The sequence below is a fragment of the Pipistrellus kuhlii genome, unplaced genomic scaffold (assembly GCF_014108245.1).
Source record: "Pipistrellus kuhlii isolate mPipKuh1 unplaced genomic scaffold, mPipKuh1.p scaffold_m20_p_38, whole genome shotgun sequence".
In the NCBI taxonomy this organism is placed as follows: domain Eukaryota; kingdom Metazoa; phylum Chordata; class Mammalia; order Chiroptera; family Vespertilionidae; genus Pipistrellus; species Pipistrellus kuhlii.
The window spans coordinates 2749489-2760701 of record NW_023425538.1 but is presented as its reverse complement, the minus strand read 5'-3'; the positions used below and the strand labels follow the sequence as shown (position 1 = coordinate 2760701).

Here is an 11213-nt window from a genome sequence, read left to right as displayed (position 1 = left end):
ATGCCTAACTGCTTCCCTGCAGGCCCGATAGCTCCCAACTGCCCTCCCCTGCCATTCCAATCACCCCCAACTGACCTCCTCTGCTAGCCTGATCACCCCTAACTGCCTTCTCCTGCCAACCAATCGCCCCCAACTGCCCTCCACTGCTGGCCTGATTTCACCCCCAACTGCCCTCCCCTCTTGGCCTGGTCACCCTTAACTGTCCTCCCTTGCAAGTCTGGTTGCCCCTAACTGTCCTCTCCTGCTAGACTGGTCCCCCCAACTGCACTCCACTGCCAGCCAGGTTGCCACCAATGGCCTTCCCCTGCAGATCTGGTTGCCCCCAACTGCCCTCCTTGTGGGATTGGTTATCCCCTAACTGTCCTTCCCTGCTGGCCATCTTGTGACAGCCATCCAGTGACCACATGGGGGTGGCCATCTTGTGGCCACATGGGGGCAGCCATCTTGTGTGAGAGCATGACAGTCAATTTGCATATTACATCTTTATTATATAGGATTTTTATCAGGAAGCAGATGGTGAATTCTGATGATGCTCTATTTTTTTTTAAAATAGTAACTAATATCTTTTTTAAAAATATATTTTATTGACTTTGTACAGAGAGGAAGAGAGATAGAGAGTTAGAAAACATTGATGAGAGAGTCATCTATCAGCTGCCTCTTGCACACCCCCTACTGGGGATATGCCTGCAACCAAGGTACATGCCCTTGACCGGAATCGAACCCGGAACCTTTCAGTCCCCAAGCCGTTGCTCTATCCATTGAGCCAAACCGGTTTCGGCTGATGCTCTATTTTTTATTTTTTAAATAAATCTTTATTGTTCATATTATTACAAATGTTCCTCATTCCCCCCCCCCCCCAATGCTCCCCTCCACCAGGTAACCCACCTCACCCTCTGCCCTTTCCCCACCCCCCATTGTCCTCATCCATAGGTGCACAGTTTATGTTCAGTCTCTTCCCCCACACCCCCACTCCCCTTTTCCCTGAGAATCATCAGTTCACTCCCTTTCCATACCTCTGATTCTATTATATTCACCAGTTAATATTGCTCATTAGATTTTTTAATTCCCTTGGTTTTTAGATTCACTTGTTGATAGTTACGTATGTTGTTCATAATTTTTATCTTTATTTTCTTCCTCTTCCTAGAGAACCCCCCTCAGCAATTCATATAATTCTGGTTTGGCAGTGATAAACTCCTTTAGCTTTTTTTTATTTGTGAAGCTGCTTTTTTTTTTAATATAAATTTTATTGATTTTTTCAGAGAGGAAGAGAGAGGGTTAGAGAGCTAGAGATGTCGATGAGAGAGAAACATCAACCAGCTGCCTCCCGCACCCCCCCCCACCAGGGATGTGCCCGCAACCCAGGTACATGCCCTTGACTGGAATCAAACCTGGGACCTTTCAGTCCACAGACCAATGCTCTACTGCTGAGCCAAACTGGTTTCGGCTATTTGTGAAGCTCTTTATCTGGCCTTCAATTCTGAGTGATAGCTTTGCTGGGTAGAGTATTTTTGGCTGTAGGTTCTTGCTATTCATCACCTTGAATATTTCTTGCCATTCCCGTCTGGCCTGCAGGGTCCCTGCACTGTTGACGTGGGGGACCTCATTGTGGATTGTGCCCCAGGCCTGTTGAGAAATCAGCTGACAATCGTATAGGTGCTCCTTTATAGGTTACTACCTGCTTTGCTCTTGCTGCTTTTAATATTCTCTCTTTGTCTTTTGCTCTTAGAATTTTAATTATGATTTGTCTTGGTGTGATCCTATTTGGGTTCCTTTTGTTTGCGGTTCTGTGCGCTTCCTGGACTTGTAAGTCTAATTCTTTCCCCAGGTGGAAGAATTTTTCTTTCACTATTTCTTCCAGTATGTTTTCGATATCTTGCGCTCTCTCTTTTTCTGGACCCCCATAATTCTGATGTTGGTTCGCTTGAAGTTGTCCCAGAGGTTTCTTACAATTTCTTCAACTTTCTGGATTCTCTTGTCTTCTTGCTTCTGTGGAGGAGTGTATTCTGGCTCTTTATGTTCCAAATCTTTGATTTGATTCTTGCGATTTTCCATTCTGTTTTTAGAACTCTGTATAATATTTTTATTTCAGACAATGTATTCTTTATTTCTAGTTGACCCCTTAGTATTTCTAGTTGATCCCTTTTCATATCCTCATAGGTCTTGTTTATTTTATCGGCCTTTTCTAGGAAATTCTTGAAAACCTTATAAGTGTGGTTTTGAACTCTATATCCAGTCTCTTTTTGTCCTCCATTTCTTATGTTTGTGATCTGTTTCCTTGTCTGGGCATTTTCGCTGCTTCCCTGGGTTGGTAGGGTGGCTTTGTGTGCTAAGGTGTCCTATATGGTGTCCTGTATGAAGCATTTATGATACATGAGGCCTAGTGCTGTGCATGTTTCACAAATGATCTCAATTAGTGCTCCCAACAATGGGCACACTAATTGAGGGGAAACAAAAGAGGCTCAGAAAAAATCTTGTGTAAGGCCTCAGACTAAGGAGGGAGCAGAGACCAGTGGGCCTTAAGCTCATGTGTGCACTCCCAAAGCCATTTCTCCTCTTCTGTCCTGGGACTGTTTTTCTTTTCTTTTTTAATATATTTTTATTGATTTTTTACAGAGAGGAAGGGAGAGGGATAGAGAGCTAGAAACATCGATGAGAGAGAAACATAGACCAGCTGCCTCCCGCACACCTCCTTCCGGGATGTGCCCGCAACCAATATACATGCCCTTGACCGGAATCGAACCTGGGACCCTTCAGTCCGAAGACCAACGCTCTATCCACTGAGCCAAACCAGTTTCAGCTAGGACTGTTTTTCCTCAGGTTCCCTCCTTGTCCTCCCACTGGGAATCAGGGAGCTGAAGGGCCCCATCTTTGCCTCCTGGGGAGCCACAAGGCCTCACTCCTGCTATTTTATTTGCTTTGCTCAGACCCAACTGGCCCCAGGAAGGCCATGGCAGGCCATGGAAAGGCACTCAAAGGAAGGCACCAATCCAGCTGAGAAAGGGCTGTTGTGGGCCTGCCCCCATCTCCAGGACCCAGGGGTGTCCAGAAGCAGGGTCCCTGCACTGTTGATGTGGGGGACCTCATTGTGGATTGTGCCCCAGGCCTGCCAGGTGCTCAAATCAAGTATTCAACTCTGTTCTCACACCCACATCCAACTCTCAGTAAGCCCTGCTGGTTCCAACTTCATAAATTTATCTAGAACTCATCCCTCCTCTCCTCGTCACCTGGTCCTGTTCACCCTCAAACCCTGTCTGGACAATTGAAATAGTTCCTCTACAGTTTCCCCTCTCCTTCTCCCTTGCCCTCAGTCTGTCCCTACACCCAGAGGGACCCTGTGAACACCTGCATCAGTTTCTTCTACTCAGAGCCCTCTGGCGGTACTATCCTACACTGGGCAAAGGCCAGAGTCCTCAACACGGCCCTGAGGTCCACATGATCTTTCCCCATCACTTCTTTGCCTCCATGGCCTCCCACTTGCCCTCTTGCCTACCCTGCTCCAGCCACTTGGGCCTTTTTGTTATTCCAAGAACACCTCAAGCATATTTCACACTTCAGGGTCTTTGCACTGGTTATTTCCTCCTGGTGGAACAATCCCCACTGCTCTCTTTCTACCTTCCTTCAAGTCTTTGCTCAACTGCCACCCTCTCAGCCAGACCTTCCCTGACAATCATGTTTAATATTACCACCCACCCTTTCTGTGTTCCTGACCTGCTCTGTTTCTCTCAGAAGCCTTCCATGGGCTTTTCCACCAGCGCCCTTCATGGTCTCCCTCATTCAGCTCCTGGGCTTGGCCACCTTCCCAGACTTCCCTGTGCATTCCTTACCCATGGTGCCAATGCTCCAGGGCGGCTGGTCAACTTAGTGGCTTAAAACAGAAACTTATTGTGTCACTGTTCTGTGGACAGAATCCAAAATCAGCTTCACTGGGCTAGAGACAAGTACCACTCCAGCTACATTCTTTCCAGAGGTTCCAAGGAAATTCATTCCTTGGCTCTTCCAGCTTCTGGAGACTGCCAGCAATCCTTGGTTTGTGGCCGCATCACTTCAATCTCTACTTCCAAAGCCACATTGCCTTCTCCTCCTCTGTGTCTAACCTCCCTCTGCTCCTCATTTATAAGGACACTATGATGCCATTTAGGGGCCCATGGGGATTTTCCAGAATAATTTCTGCATCTCAAGATTTTTAACTTCATCACATCTGCAAAGGCCCCTTTTCCATATGTGTGCGTGTGTGTGTGTGTGTGTGTGTGGGGGGGGATCATTCCCCACTGGCCAGGTGGCTCAATTGGTTGGAGCGTTGTCCTGTACACCAAAAGGATATAGGTTTGATTCCTGGTCATGGTACATACTTAGATTGTATGTGTTTGATTCCTGGCTGGGGCATATATGGGAGGCAATGGATCAATGTTTCTCTCTCACATCTGTTTTCTCCTCCTCCTCCTCCTCCTCCTCCTCCTCCTCCTCCTCCTCCTCCCTCTCCTCCTCCTCCTCCTCCTCCTCCTCTCCTCCTCTCTCCTTCTTCTTCTTCTCTTCTTCTTCTTCTTCTTCTTCTTCTTCTTCTTCTTCTTCTTCTTCTTCTTCTCCTTCTTCTCTCTCTCGCTCTCTCTCTCTCTCTCTCTCTCTCTCTCTCTCTCTCTCTCTCTCTCCCTGTCTCTCTCTCTCTCCTTCACCTTCTCTTCCTTTCTTCTCTCTCTTGAATCAGTAAACATACATTCAGGTGAGGATTAAAAATATATATATATTTTGCTCTTTACCCTTCTGAGTTCTTGGCTGAGACCCTTCTGTTATAAAAGACGGATTAACAAGAGAAAAACAAGTAGAAGTTTACTAACATGTACGGGAAATATCTGGGGAAACAGTAATTCCCCAGGTGGCCCAAGCCACTATCTTAAATAACATCTTTGGCTAAAGAAACACGATGGGTGGGTAGGGAGCAGTTATGGGAAGTTGCCAAGAAAAGCAAAGCAAACATTGGGTAAGGTTGTTTGTAGATTTAAGTGGTTGCCTTCTCCATTGATAAGATTCTCTGATGATTTACAGTCTTCTATCTCTTTCTGGAACAGAGAGGGAGACACCCTTGCCACGGGTGGTTTCCTTACAAATGTCCTTTACAAAAGGGTAACTTCTACTCTGGTTTTAGAGTTTCTCTTGTGTTTGCAGTTTTTCAAAATGATCAGCTCAAAACAATCCCTACACCAAAGAGGCATATTTTACAATGGTGTATTCTGCTACCTTTCACATATAAGACAACATTCATAGGTTCCAAGGTTTGGGATCTGGATATATTTAGGCATGTATATTTGTGACGGGTAGTTCACAACATGTGTTACTTAAATTGTCACCTGTGGTCACCTATCACTTACAGGGTTAGCTCCAGTCCACACGGATCTTTTTGTTGACCAAGGAAAAAGGCCATTATCAATCAGGGCTGCCTGCTTTCTTGTTCTTATTTCTATTTTCTCCCTGAAGCTCCTTTGAAATGCCAGGGCCTCTGAAGCACAGAGCAAACTCTCCTGGTCTCTCATGGGCTAGATGGTACAGTGGGTCCACCTCAGTGTGTACGTGATGTAACAGACTGGCATGTGGGAAAGCTGCTGTGGATGTCAGACACTGTGGAGGTTCCCCCCCCCCCCCCCCCCCCCCCCCCCCGCACTCCTCCAACCTCTTCTCTGGTGAGGAGCCCCTCTAGGGGCCAGTTCTGATTAGGCTGATCAGTGAACCACATATCCTGTGGCAGTTATTGGTTCAGATATGGGCACCAGGCCCAGTTATGGCCAATGGGATGCAAAGGGAAATTTGTTGGGTGGGGGTTCCGGGAAAACATAGAAAAAAGGGATCACAGATCTCAAAGGCTTTGTGGTTTACTAGAATGACATGGAAGGAATGACAAGGGACACCTACAAGTTGGATGACTACCACATTCCCATTCCTTGAGAGGTGTAGGTTGACAGCCATAAAAGAAGGAAGTAAAAGACAATGGATTTCTTTTAGGAACATAAATCATGGGGCTAGCTGGTCTGGTAGAATCTTACACTGTTGAGAAATAGTGTGGGCTGCTGAGTTGGCAATCAAGTCATAGATTAGCCACTGTTTTCATTTTTTATTTACTTATTTTTATTTATTTATTTTTGCCACTGTTTTTAGAGCTGTCTGCAAAGGTTCTGATGACATACTCTTGAGGAGATCATAGTATTGGTCCATGATGAAGAAAACATAGGAATCTATCATGTGGACTGAGATCTTAGATTTTCTCTAAATGACAGTCTACACAACATGTAGATCCATCTTCTAAGGCAGCTGATCTCTTCTTTGACCTGTCGTTTGACAGGCACCAGAATATGCCACCCCAAAATATGCCATTGAGAACCAGCAGACAACAGGAAAAGCTCTAAAACAGGGCACAGCCAGGAAGCAGCCAATGGATGATTCTCTCTTGTCCTTGATGTTTCTATCTCTCCCTTCCTCTCTGAAATCAATGAAAATACATTAAAAAATAAAAATAAAACAGGGCACAAGTTTTCCTTTTGTAAAGTGTAAAATTTAATAAGGAAAACCTTGCTAAAATAGAGTTGGGAGGCCAGAAGAGAAGCTCTCATGCCCTACTGTTGTGGCCGGCAAGACCCGGTTGAGGCAGGGCTCCAGATGGCCAGCAAGACCCTGTCGAGGCAGGGCTCCAGGCCAGGAAAGGAACGAGCAACCAGAACCACAACAAAGAATGTAGCATGATATATGCTTTAGCATAACTGTGAGCCATAAAATAGTTCTGTTGCAAGGCTCAACCCCCAGGCAGGCACGTCCTGTTTCCAGTAGCCGCAAGGCAGGACAAACAGACCAAACCAGGTCAAACAGAGACTGCTTAAGCTGAAAATAACCCCCCACCCCAGGTGTTGTATAAACTTTAAAGGTTACTGTACTAGTGGAATTTTCTATAGCTTATAACTGACCTTTCTTTGTTAAAACTTTAGCCAATCATAATCTGCCAGGCATCCCTAAGACGGGGATAAAAGTAGCATGCTTAGAGTGGGTCAGGGCTCTCGTTGCTCGCTGCTGTGTCAGTTGAGACGTGAGCCCGGACTCGAGTTCGTAATAAAGGCTTCCTAAATTCCGATTTGGCTGACTGGTGGTCGTCATTCTCGTCGCCCACAACACTACCACTCATGATCAATTATCACAAATAAGAATGTTTGGTAACACCCGCATATGGATGTACTTGCATATACCTCCTTCCTGTTGGTTTACAACCCAGAGATAATTAGTAGAAAGTTCCCTTCCTTGCTCCTCTTCAAACATTGCATATCTAACAGGAAGCTGTTTTCTGCTTTGCTACCCAAGGCAGGAGGAAGATTTTCTCCTTGTCAGGCAACAGCTCAGTCAATGAGAGTCTGTCACTCGCAGCCAACAAAAGGCCACTATACTTCAAACTCCCAGTTCCCCCAATGGACTCATTGTTTGTACCAACCTTCCCATCTCCCTCCTTTCCTCCTTAGAAGAACATTAGTCCCTTTGTTCTCCATACTTGCCCATGGTTTTGCCACAGCTTGTATGTTTTAAAATGTAATTCTTTATTGTTCTTGAGTAAATCAGTTTTTGTTGGTAAAGTAACTGATTATTTTATTACTTAGGTCAAAAAAAGAAAATTTACATTTATAAAGGAAATTTTCATTTGTAGGTTTCCCTATCCTTACCAAGAACAAGAGGACTCTTAACAGATCTCATCAATGAAGAATATAGGACCTCAAGCTGTTTAACAGATCTTATTAAACAACCTTTTTTACCAAACTTTTCCCAGACAACTTCCGTTAACTTGCCTCCTATCTCCCCCAAAGCTCCAAACTTTTGTTGTTGTTTTGTTTTAGCCTAGAATGATATATTAACTTGAGTTGTAACTACTTCTTTGGCTTAGTCAGCAACAAGTACATCCATATGCGGGTGTTACCAAACTTTTTTTTTTCCTCCCTCCCTCCTCCCTCCCTCTAAACTTCTTGTTAGAATGGAAAAAGGGCCTTTCTTTCCCTTTGCTGTAGCCTTCCACAGTTTATGAGAAGCACCTGGAAATTAAACCCCAAGATTCAAACAGCTCCTCTGTTCAAACTGCAAGACAAGGTAAGTTACTCTCAAGGCTAAATTCTTGCATATACCTCCTTCCTGTTGGTTTACAACCCAGAGATAATTAGTAGAAAGTTCCCTTCCTTGCTCCTCTTCAAACAAACCTCATTTGAACTCTTCATAACTTTTGCTCTAAGAATATTTTACAGGCTTTGGAAAATTCTGATAAGACAATTCCCTAGGACATTTGTCTCATGAAGAACTAACAAACTACAACCCCCTGATGTCTGTTCAATTTCAGCCCCCAAACCCTCCTACTTTCCTTGTTAACAGCAGCCAAAATTTTAAAAGGGGAGCAGTGTTTTGTTCTTTGCTTTCCTACTGATTAGCAATGCACCGGCCCTCTCCCGCTGGGGAAAGTAAAATAAACTCCCTGTACCTACATCTGTCTCTTCTCTCGGTTGTAATTCTTTCACAGCCCGAATCACTGGCCCACAATCCTAGCACTTCTTTTCATTTTACTCTTGTTAGTCTGCATTTGGCCAGTGTGATACAAGACCCCCGCTGGAGAACCTCAGATGGGTAAAAGAAAAGATTTGTCCCTCCCGTACATTTTGCAAGGTAACACTCATCACGCTACCAAACAAATAAGGGAGATGTTTCCCATTCCTCTCACCCGGAGGGAGAAGCGAAGCAAGAACAGCTCCAGCTTGTTTCTGCCCTTCACGATTTCCCAAAGAGGAGGATGGTGGTTCATTGGAGCTCATCCCTGTGCTTCTAATCCTGCCAGAGAGAAGCTTCCATTTCAGAGAGTAAGTTCAGTTTTGGGGGGGTTGGGAAGCCCACTGTGATCACCTGCTTAAGCCTTACCAAGAGCAGAACTTTGAATCTGTCTGTGATTTCTGAGTCGACTTCTCAGGTGGCTTCATTGGAAGCAAGAGGCAGATGTGAGTAACTTAGAACGAATCCTCTGCAGCCAGACTACCTGTCCAAAGCCAGCCTCCACCTCTTTCTTCCTGGGGGCCAGTTGGTTATTCATGCTAGTCAGTCTCAGTGACCTCAGTTCTCCCATGTGAAAAATGGGGGAGCTAATGCTACCTGCCTGTTAGGGTTGTGGTGAGGAGTAAATGATCTAACTTAGGGTATTGCACTGATCTAAGGGGTTAGGATAGGTGTTAAAATAGATGCTCTGTTTTGGTTTAATTAACCCTGTTTTCTTTAAAATCTTTAAAAACATTTTTATTGGAGTGATGCCTAATGGAATGGAGTGCTCCACCCGGGAAAAGATGGCATTTGGCAAAGTGGGCAATGTGGGAGAGGGGTTCAGCACAGGGACAGTGGTGGGTGTCCCCCTCTAGCCCTCTTCCTGAAGCCACCCTACTCAGTTTCTCTCTGTGTGGCTCCAGTTTGCTCTAAGCCACCATCTCTTCCTGGAACCCAGGACAGTGGAAGAGGAAATGGCTGGTCCTAATCAACTCTGTATTTGCTACTGGACAACCAGGCATGTAGCTGTCTGGCTGAAGGCTTCCTTGAACATGTGGACATATTATGCAATAAGCACTGACTTGATGGAATCATGTTGCTAACATTGCCTGTTTATGATCACCGATTGCCTCCTCTGGAAATCAAAGTCTTAGGGGACATTAAAAGGTTAATGCTTTCTGTCTGAAAATTGCAGAAAGTACATATGGATGTTTTAGAAGAGATGGGATATAACAGTGACAGTCCCATGAGTTCCACCACCCCTTTCATCAGCGTTTCTCAGAGTGCAGAGTGGCTCTGTAATGGGGAGCCTTCACATGACTGTGATGGACTCATCATTGATTTGAATTCTGATCAATACCAGTTCATGAAGGGTAAATACAAACATTCTGTTAGAAGATTGGAGCCAGAGTACTGGGAGACTATATTGAGTTGTATATATGTTTTTATAGTATTCGGATTTACATCTTTCATTATGGTTATAGCCCAGAGATAGTTCCTGACATGCAGACCTATACACCACTCCCAGATGTATTTTTAGACAAGTAATTTTTGTTTCTAGTTGCCAAGTTAGTAGAATAATGCTATAATACCAATGACAAAAACATCTATATAATAATAAAAGAGCAATATGAAAATCGACTCAATGGCCAAACAGTGGAACAACCCTCTGGACATTCTTCTGGACGACCTTTCGGATGAAGCTGGGCTGCGAGGGCCAAGGCAGTCACCAGGCTGGGGCAATGAAGACCTACTCCTGCATGAGTTTCTTGCATAGGGCCTCTAGTGTTTACAATAACTATTATTGTTCTTTTGATTGATATACACTTTTCATTTGCTTTATCTAATAGTATAGAAAGATATGCTTTGAAATTACCTCTTTCTCTTAGAGTAAACCAGACCTTAATCCTAGATGAGTGGGAGAGACCACTATTTAATTTATTTTTCTATAACTATATTATAGCTCCCTGGGCACTTCAGATTTTAAAGCATTTCCTAGAATATTTGTAATAGATGAAATTTGGTTACTTTTTAAAATGATGACTGGAGTTCTGATTTTCCAAAAATATGGGGAGGTCTCCTGTATCACTAAATAAATTTGAATTATCACAAATTTAAAAAGAAGAAGAAGAAGAAGAAGAAGAAGGAGAAGGAGAAGGAGAAGGAGAAGGAGAAGGAGAAGAAGAAGGAATGGGCAGGATAAGGAAAGGAGAATGAGAGGAGAAGGAGAAGAGAGAAAGGAGAAGGAGGAAGGAGAAGGAGAAGGAAGAAGGAGAAGGAGAAGGAAGGAGGAGGAGAAAAGCAGCGGGGTCGGTGAAACAGTAGAAGAAGAGAAGAGAGAAGGAGAAGTCGCCGACGACAGGGCAGCCGGGCATGACGGATCAGCTCCTTAATGACGCCTGCTAGCAGCTGACGCCACGGAGAAGGAGGCGAAGTCGAAGAGCGGAGAGGCCGAACCCAGAGCTAAGTTCCGATTACTCGGCAGCTAGACGCAGCAGCCGCCCTGAATCCGCCGCGGCCGCTCCCCGCCAGCATCGCTCATACGCTCCTCCGCCCCGCCCGCGCCTCCGCCGAAGAAGAGAAGAAGAAGAAGAAGAAGCCGGCTCCCTAACCGGTTTGGTTCAGTGGATAGAGCATTGTCCTGGAGACTGAAGGGTCCCAGGTACCTCCGTTGCAGGTACATC

At 45.0% G+C, this 11213-nt stretch overlaps 1 pseudogene; it reads left to right on the top strand.

Annotated features, from left to right (window-relative positions):
- Positions 1–9503: 9503 nt before the first annotated feature.
- On the top strand, positions 9504–10077 carry LOC118702260 (annotated as a pseudogene).
- The last annotated feature ends 1136 nt before the right edge of the window (positions 10078–11213 follow it).